Source organism: Chinchilla lanigera, unplaced genomic scaffold (assembly GCF_000276665.1).
Source record: "Chinchilla lanigera isolate Chin_1 unplaced genomic scaffold, ChiLan1.0 scaffold00047, whole genome shotgun sequence".
Lineage (NCBI taxonomy): Eukaryota > Metazoa > Chordata > Mammalia > Rodentia > Chinchillidae > Chinchilla > Chinchilla lanigera.
In genome coordinates, this window is record NW_004955448.1 from 2,893,536 (window position 1) to 2,903,011 (window position 9,476).

A 9,476-nucleotide genomic window follows, 5' to 3' on the forward strand; every position below is an offset into this window, starting at 1 on the left:
CAAGTGTTTTTTTTTTTGTTTGTTTGTTTGTTTTTTTTTTTTTTGCAGGTATTGAGATGCTCATACTTTTGTCCCTTCTTTTCTTGCAGTGGTGTATCATGTTTATTGATTTGCACATGTTGACCTATCATTATGCCATAAGGATGAATCCCAGTTGACCCTGGTGAAAAATTCTTTGATTGCAGTTATTTTGCTAGTATTTTATGAGGATTTTTGAATTGAAAGGATTTCTATCAAGGAGATGGGCTTGCAATTTCAACTTAACTTTTATCATGAAGATGAGAAAAGGAAAAAAAGAAATAAAAAATGCTAAAAATTGCTATACTATGAGTGTAGACTGGTGAAACCACTGTGGAAATCAATTTGGAGATTCCTCACAAAAGTAGGATTAGAAGTCCCATTTAACCCAGCTATTCCCTTTCTGGGTACTTCCCAGAAGAATTAAAGACATTATACCACAGCGATATATGTGCACCAATGTTTATAGCAGCACAATTAATTATAGGTAAATATTGGAAACAACCCAGATGCCCATCCACTAAGGAATGGATAAAAAAGATGTGGTATTTTTATACAATGGAGCATTACTCAGTTATTAAAAAAGATAAACTCGAGGCTTTTGTAGGTAAATGGATGCAACTAGAGACCATACTCATAAGTGAAATAAATGGGACCCAGATATATAAACATCATACTGTCTCCTTGGTATAGGGATCTGAAATATGCGGTAAAACTCAAAACATACAATAGATGATAAGAAAGGGAAAGAAATTACTCAAAGGAAGGAGCAACTGGGATGAGGGAAACAAGAAAAAAAAGGAAAGAAAAGCAAAATATAAAAATATATGAATAGCTGCGATAACTGTATTGCTGATGTCTGATGGTGTATTGAAATGAACAGTTAATGATTACAATTTTTTATGCTCTGATCAATTGTGCATGCTTTGTTTGGTGGTCTGAGCAACTGATCTGCAGATAACAATATGCAATGGAATTATAATTATAATGGTGAGCTTCTACCATCTTGTCTAGTGAAATGCTGTATTATCTCTAATGTTTTATCAAAGAATTATTTCCTTATTCCCTTTAATCGTTTGAGCAATCTTTCATTCTTATATTTGGTAATCTGAGCAATGTAGTTGAAGATAATGATATGTAACAACCACTGCTGATTCGTATTATTTTGTTTTGAGACCCTGTATCACTTTGAATGTTCTTGCTTTGATTTGTTTATGTTTGTGATATTGGTATGCTGCTACTATTCTATTGTTTTGTTTGTTTGTTTCTCATTTACTACTCTCTTTAAAATAAAAAATTGCTATACTTACACTCCATTTTTTCACACATTAAACTTTTTGATATTTTATTTTCTGTATTGCCCTTTTTTTATTCACGTGGTATTATTATTTTAATTATTTTGTTCTCTAGGCTTCATACCAAATATATGAAGGAATGATGCCTTGTGTTTACAGATCTCAGCTATTAAACTACACTCCCTGGGCAGACTTCTCACCCCTGACCCTCCTCCATATGTAAGCCCGGTTAAAACAACCCACAGATCTAAGTCCTTTTTGAGCTAATATGTATTCTCCTCTTTCTTCTGCGAGCCATCCCCGCCTCCCCCCCGATTCCCTAGGAGATTGATCCCAATCACTTCCAGCCTCTTGAGCCCTTCTAGGAGCGCAGAGCAGCTCTCTGCTTCCCAGCTCCCACACACACTATTCTCCCTGCACTTCACCGCCAGCCAACAGGTCCTGCTCAAAACCCTTAAGAAGATCACTCTTCAACCAGTATGACAGGTCCATCCTCCTCACTACCTCTGTTCCAACTGCCCTTTGTACCGTGTCCTTTTGCTTAAAACCCAAGGATGTCAGGTTTTTCTGTACCTCCTTTCTACAGGTTTCTTACAGAAATCTACATGTTGTTCTTGTTCATGAATTTCTCATTCCCTGAATTCACTCGCTTTACCTTTGCCTTATAGAAACATACATTTTCCTCCATAGCTTCAACTTCATTCCCACAAATGATCACTGATCTCTAAGTTCATCAAGTTCACTGCAACACAGATCAGCTTCTTCACCTCTGCCTCCACTTTCTATTAATTGAGTCAGTATCTTGCCCATAATGATTTTTTTCAGCTGTTCAATTAATGTCCCTCTTGACAGGAATCAGAATAGCCATCACTGTTGACACTGGGCCAGGCAAACAAAAACTCTCCACTCACCATTTCTCAGTTTTCTCCCTCAAATAAATATCCATCAAACTCTCCAGCCTTCAAGGCCAAATTAACTCCAAAACCAAAGGTCCTTGCCAGGTGTAACCCTGGTCCTCATTTCCTAACAAAGAACAAATACAGTTCACTATTCTGCTGCACACAGGGTTACCTCCTGCTGCTCCAAACTCAACTCCCCTCAATCTCCCTTCAGTGTGCTGTGCCTGACTAAACTTCCTCTCCCTTCTCCATTTCTCTATTCTCTCTAAAGCAGGTATAACTGTTCTCTAATGTATTCACTCACTTACAAGATCAAATCAACTCACTGGCTGCTGTTATACTCCAAAACTCTGAAGGATTGGACTTACTGTCCACAAAAAGATGGGCTCTGTGCTTTTCTTCAAGAGAAAATCTCTACCAACAAGTAGATCTGGATCTCTACCAACAAATAGAGTCTCATATGAGATGGCTTCAAAAGGCTGCGTGATCAAACTACTATCCTACAAAATCAGGCCCTGTCCTGTGGACTCTTTCTGGCTGGTTAACCACTTCCTGGAGTTCCTGACTCATACCCTTTTTGGGGCCCATTTTTCAATACTCCTCCTAGTTACAGGTGCCCTGGCCTCTTTCAGAGCCTGTCAAGTAACACTAAAAACAGATCTCTTGGTTCACTTCTGAAATGCTTATTAGTTTCCTTTAATGGTCCCACAAGTCCACTCCCACTCCCCCCAAAACAGCTCAGTGGAGACCCATACCTTGTACCTAAGCCCTTACCTAATTTTTCCTCTGTTATTTCTACACCCAGGAAATAATAGGTGGACTCCCATCTGCCCCATCTATCCACCCACCTGAGTTCCTGACTGCAAGAACAACCATGGTCCACATTCCTATGCCCTGCAATGCCCTGCCTGACCCTGGAGAACAGTGCCTACTCCGGTATAACAAGACACACCCATGTCACATGCTGAATCATAGTACCTGTTGCCATAGCCAAATACTCAGCCATTCTCACTCTGACAATCACATGTCCTCCCTTCTGCATCACTCCACCTAAGCCCATTGCACTACCCCTCTCATGTCTGTCTATAAAAGACACAACTCAATAAACTAGACTCTGAATTTCCCTTGGATTTACACAAGGAGATACTATTCAGAATATTCAAATTCAGGTGAGCTGTCTTTTTTTACCTGGTTGCCACCATTTACCTAACAACCCCCACAGCAGTAAGTTTAATGTAGGGTCCTTTGATATCTATCTATCTATCTATCTATCTATCTATCTATCTATCTATCTATCTTCATAGGAATCCCCGGGACAGTCCCTGATAAGTTCAAGGTTAGAAATCAGATAGTAGCAGAGTTAGAATCAATATTCCTTTGGTGGTCCACAATTAATAAAAGTGTAGATTGGATCAGTTATATATAATTATATATATTATAATCCAAAGAAGTTCATCAGGTGTATCAGAGATGTCCTAAAAAGAGTAGCCAACCAGCTGATGCCACAAGTCAAATGACCTGGGAAAATAGAATTGCATTAGATATGATACTAACAGAAAAATGAGGTGTGTATGTCATGGTGCATGGGAAGTGTTGTATCATCATTCCCAATAATACAATTCCTGATGGAATTATCACAAGTGCCTTGTAGGGATTAATGATCCAGGCCGATGAACTGGTGGAGAATTTTGGAATTGATGACCCCATTCACTGGGTGGAAAGAAGGATGGTTTAGAAAATGGATAATGATGATAGCATTAGTCCTCATTCTCTTGTAAGTATGACGGGAGTCTTGCTCTGAAGTGGAGTGTTGTATTATGCCCTGTCTATGGGGATTAGCACAGAAACTGATTAAAATAGCAATAAATAAACAGATACCCCATATCACTAAGGCAATGTGTTACTACTATAGGCCAAATTAGACTCACTTTCTTATGAAGAAGAGAGTCAACAAATCCTGGAGTGATTATAAAACAGAAAATATCTAAATAAAAGGAAAATGAGACCAAAACCTTACAGAGAAAAAGAGCAGAGAATTTGTAAGAAAACGAAATTTAAAGTGGTCCACTTTTAAGATGAAATAGTTGTATTACATATTGATATCTTCAAAGTGATTTCTCAGGAAAACAGAGACATGTAATATTGATCAATCAAGTAATCGTTAACTGTTTCTTTCAGTAAAGCAATAGAAGTCAGTAGTTCAACTATTTTAGCTATCCTGTATTTACACACATACATAATTTCCCCTTCTTTCCCTTCTCTTTTCCTATACCCAGTTGCCCTTTACTTTTGAGCATTTTCCTTTCATTTCACCATGTCTATCATACCTCCTAGATTTTATTCACTCTTTCAGGTCTTACACTAGTGAGACAATATGGTGCTTACACATGCAGGTCTGATTTATTTCACTTATGAGTGTGGTCTGTAGTTGTGACCATTTACCTATAAAAGCCTCGAGTTAATCTTTCTTTATAGCTGAGTAATATTCCATTATATAAAAGTACCACAAGTTTTTATCCAGTCCTTAATGGATGGACATTTGGGTTGCTTCCACAATTTAGCAATTACAAATTGTGCTGCTATGAATATAGGTGCACATATATCACTGTGATATGATGTTTTTAGAGCAAGCATTGTTAATTTCCTACCACTTTGTTTGTAACTCTGTATTGTTTGTATTGTTCTTTTGCTATTTTGTAAATTGTTGACTGTTTGTTAATGTGTTTTCCTTCTTTTACTTTTAAAATAAATTACAAAAAAGATGAAATAGTTGAAAACTCTGAATGGAAAAGTTACTGGCAATTAGAGTTGCTTTAACTGCCTGACAAAGTTCATGCATTTGGAGGGTTTCTGTGCAGGATGGGCGTTTAGGGAGAGATAACCATAGTAAGAGAGACTTTGTAAAATGTAGGTGTGAGTAGAGTCTTCTCTGTGCGTATAATCCAGACTGTGGCAGCTGTTCTGGTTAAGATGAGCTCTTGCTCACTTTGGTAGATGGGAAAAGTCGTCATCTGCTCATACTATATCTAGGCCATGGCCAAGGGTTCAAGCAGACTGTTGGACTTAAGGTCCACAGTTTTATATCTGGCCTTCTCTGAAAGTCACACGTAAGTGGTCCTGGTTTCTCATTATGGAGAGCAAGATCAGGGTTCTTCCCCACCTGAGCTTAAACTTCTCAGGGGTCTGTGTTTATCTGTTTCCCATGGTTTTCTCTCCACTAGTCACTGTGGGATAATAACTCCTGAAACCCTGATGTGGAGTTTTTCTGTAGTTGTTTTGTGGCTTAAACAATCTCTTCCCAAACTAGAGATTGGTCAAACTCTCTTTGTCAATATGGTGGGTACTTCACTGGGTTTATTTTCAGCTCATCAGGCCATGAAGGAGTTATATTCATTGTGAAATTACATGCTGTTTTCATAGTTTACATTATCTGTGGGCTTTTCCTGGGGCGAGTATTACTAGTCAGGTTTGTACCTTTTCCCTGGATCTGACACTCCAGGCTTAAGTTCTCAGCCTGGAAGTTGGTCTCATTCTTGATCAGTTGGTTATTTAATTGTCCCCTCTTCTCCTTGGGGTTTTGGATTTATCCATGATCTCATCAGTTAGTTGGTTGTCACTTCTACTGCTCTGAGATTAGGGAATATAAAGTACAGAGCCAGCTTGAAATTGGTGGGTGGAATTGGCAAGGGTGTGGTAGGTATGGACATGAAACTGGCTTGGGGTTAATGTACTGTGGCTCTGCATCTCACAATGTGTGTCTTTGTCCTCAACATGGTTCTCTGTTCACCTTTTACTTATGTTCCAATTTTGACAGTGTTTATGCTACTGCCTTTTACTGCATAGAAGTGCAGTGTTTCTGGATACACTTAAGGAGAAAAGTCAATAAGCCCATAAAAAACTATTTCAATGAAATTTCAGAGTGTCAAAAGCTATGAAGGAATTATATCAAAACAAATATGACAGTAGAAAAGAAGACTATAGAAAAATTTCATTTACACATATCAATGAAAAATTCTAAAAATACTTATCAAGAATACTTATCACAGTATTCAATATTATGTGATGAATGAGAAAATCATTGCCTGTAAATATTCTTTATAAATGAACTTTCAATTTTTTATTTCAAATATATTTATATAATAGTCATCATAGAATATATACATAAGCAGATGATTGATTTTAACCTAAAATTTGCCCCATTCTCTTCTTTTTTTTTTTTTTTTTTTTTTTTTTCCAGTACCGGGAACCGAACTCACGACCTTGCGCTTGCCAGGCAGGCACTTTTGCCGCTGAGCTAAATCCCCAGCCTCCCCATTCTCTTCTTGATCCAAATTAGAAATCAAAAGATTTCTTCACATTACTGTATTTCATTTTTTCCAGGTAAATATTATCTATGCCATTTAAGTGAGAATGTAAAAATTTAAAGATAAATGATTGGAAAGGATATTCATTATCATTATTTCTAAGGACTTGGGTAAAATAAAATATTTAAATACAAAGTTGTTAGGATAGATATTTAGAACAATGACAATTGATAGTAAATGAAAATTGGTATACCTATGAACACAACTTAACTAGCTGGAAGAAAATTTGAAAATATATTTTTCTTTTACATTTTAGTACCTTGTCTTCTAAAAGCTACTGCCGTCCTTCAACATCTGTTTTATTTATCATCAATAATAAGCTCTGTATACCTTTAATCTTTTATTCTGTCTCTTCACTATGGTGAGTTTTGTGATCTACTGTCCTTCTTGTATAGAATTGTCAGCCTGTTATTGCACTTTGTATTCTCAAGATAATTTTTTTAATATCGTAGATCCTTCATCTTCTATAAAGTTTTTGCAAACAAATGCCTTTTATATTTCCATCTCAAACATGTAAGTCAAGCACTTGAGAAATAATTTTGTTGCAATTTGCTGTGCCCTTTTCTACTTGTAGATAACTTAAGATTTGAGATTGTGTAGTATATTTGTTTTTTCTTGTTGACCTGTATTAGCATGTTTCTTAAGACTTGTACTTAAATCTTCTCATTATCATAGAATAATAGAAGACTAACAATTGAAAATTAAAATATAAAAATAGTGTTTGAAGCATACGAAAGGCAGTTAAAGTAAATACTAATGTACTAAAAGAAAGATACAGATATATGGATCATGAGAGAGATTTGAAAGGGAAATTAAAGAAATGCAGAACAATGAGAATAAGTAATGAGAAATAATTTGCACTTTTTGCCAGAGTGCATAGCATATGGTTAAAACTTAAGAAGTCTTACATTTTAAAAAATGAAATGCCATGCTTATACAAAACATGTCTAAAAAAATGAATATAGAATAAATTTGAAATACTGCTTTGTTTTAGGATGTGAAATTTAGAGCACATAACTTCAAGATTTAGGATAAAACTACTTAGTCAAATAAAGACCAAATAAAATACGTGTAGGAAGTAGTAGAAGGGCTGGGGATATAGCTCAATGGCATAAGCGCCCACTTGGCAAGCGCAAGGTCCTGAGTTCGATTCCCAGTACCAAAGGAAAAGAAAAGGAGTGGGAAAGTTTTCAAATGGATGGGGAAACAAAGAATGGAGAGAAGGTGAGGGAAGGCAGGGAAAGGAGGTGGGAAAAATGAATTTTTTAAAAAAATTGAAAATAGAGCTTTTGCAAATGGAAAGGAAGGCAAGAGTTGGAAGAACCAGGGAGGGGACCAAAAACTTTTAGATGTATTAGTTACATGTACCACTTTCTGACAATAAATGTAACTATTATGTATTGCAAAAATGTACTAATAAAATTTTTTATTGAACTGGAACAAAGCTACTGTAATCAAAACTATGATATTTCTATAAAGATAGGCAAAATGATAATTAAAAAGAGTTCCAAATAAAACAACATATAGCATCAATTTTTAAAAACAAAATTGTCAGAGTAATTCAATTCCAAAAAAATTGTACAATTTTTAAGGTATTTGAACATTTAGATATCTACATTAAAATCTTGCATGTTGAACTCTAATTCATACTTTATACAAAAATTAACTCAAAGTTAGTCATGGATCTAAAGATAAAATTTTAAATGACTAGTAGAAAATATGAGAGAAAAAATGCTTGAGAAAAATGTCTTAGTGAAAACATAAGACAGAAAAACATGAAACAGAAAATACACAAATTGAATTTTATCTCATTGGACTTCATAAACAGTTACATTGTTCTTTATCAAAAGTATTTGAGAAACACATTATTACCAAAAATACCAAAAATGAAGTCAAAAATTAACATTAGGTTTAAGTTCTTTTTGAAAGAGGTACTGTAGTTCAAGAAAAATTTATTTGCTCAGCAGACATGCGCTGAAAGACTCAGGGTATTGGATTTGGTATGTAGCCATGAAATATGCTCTTAATGCTATGTTTTTCTGAAAAAAAAAAGAATAAATGAAACAAGACATATACATTTCTCTGAATAGCATGTGCTTTTGGAGAATAATGTTAGTGTGTGCATAGGGCCTAGATGAGTTTTCCGTGTTTTTTGATGCACGTTGGAGTAAGACATAGAAGCCTACTCATATCCCAACACCCACTGCACTTACAATATTTTCTAAATCACAAAGCTTGCCAAATGTAGGGAATTTCAAAGACAGATGAAGACATCTGGTATTTCTCTAGCCTTGTGCAAGCGTGCAAATTGTTGGCATCCAGAGTTAGTGGCATGAAATAGCTATAAATTTCAAAATAGAAATGTTACAGTTTAGGTCTTGAATGCCCCCCAAAGGCAAATGGATTTTCAGCCCTGAGTATTATTGGGAAGTGATAGAACTTTTAGGACTTGTGGGCTAGGGACGTAATTTAGAGCATTAAGGAAATGCCCTTGAAAGAGATACTGTAACCCCAACCTCTCTTTCCCCTTTCCTTCTTCCTACTTCTCTCTGTCTCTGTCTCTCTGTCTCTCTGTCTGACTGTTAGTGTCTGTGTCTCTGTCTCTATATCTGTCTCTCTGTCTGTCTCTCTTTCTCTCTCTCATCATCTGGTTTACTGGGATTTATTTCACTGTGCCCAGCCAGTTATTCAGAAGCCACTACAGCCATGTTCCAGTGGAGCCTGGGTACTGCTTGAGATATTTGCCAACTTTACCATCATGCATTTGAGGTGGGTTTATCAGGCATGAAAGGTGCAATAGTTGTGGGGTCTTGGATGTTTCCATTCAAATTTTAAAGGAAGCCCTGAGAGGCCAGGGAATGTGCTCCTGAGAGGGCAGTACATGAAGAGGTCGAAGTGAA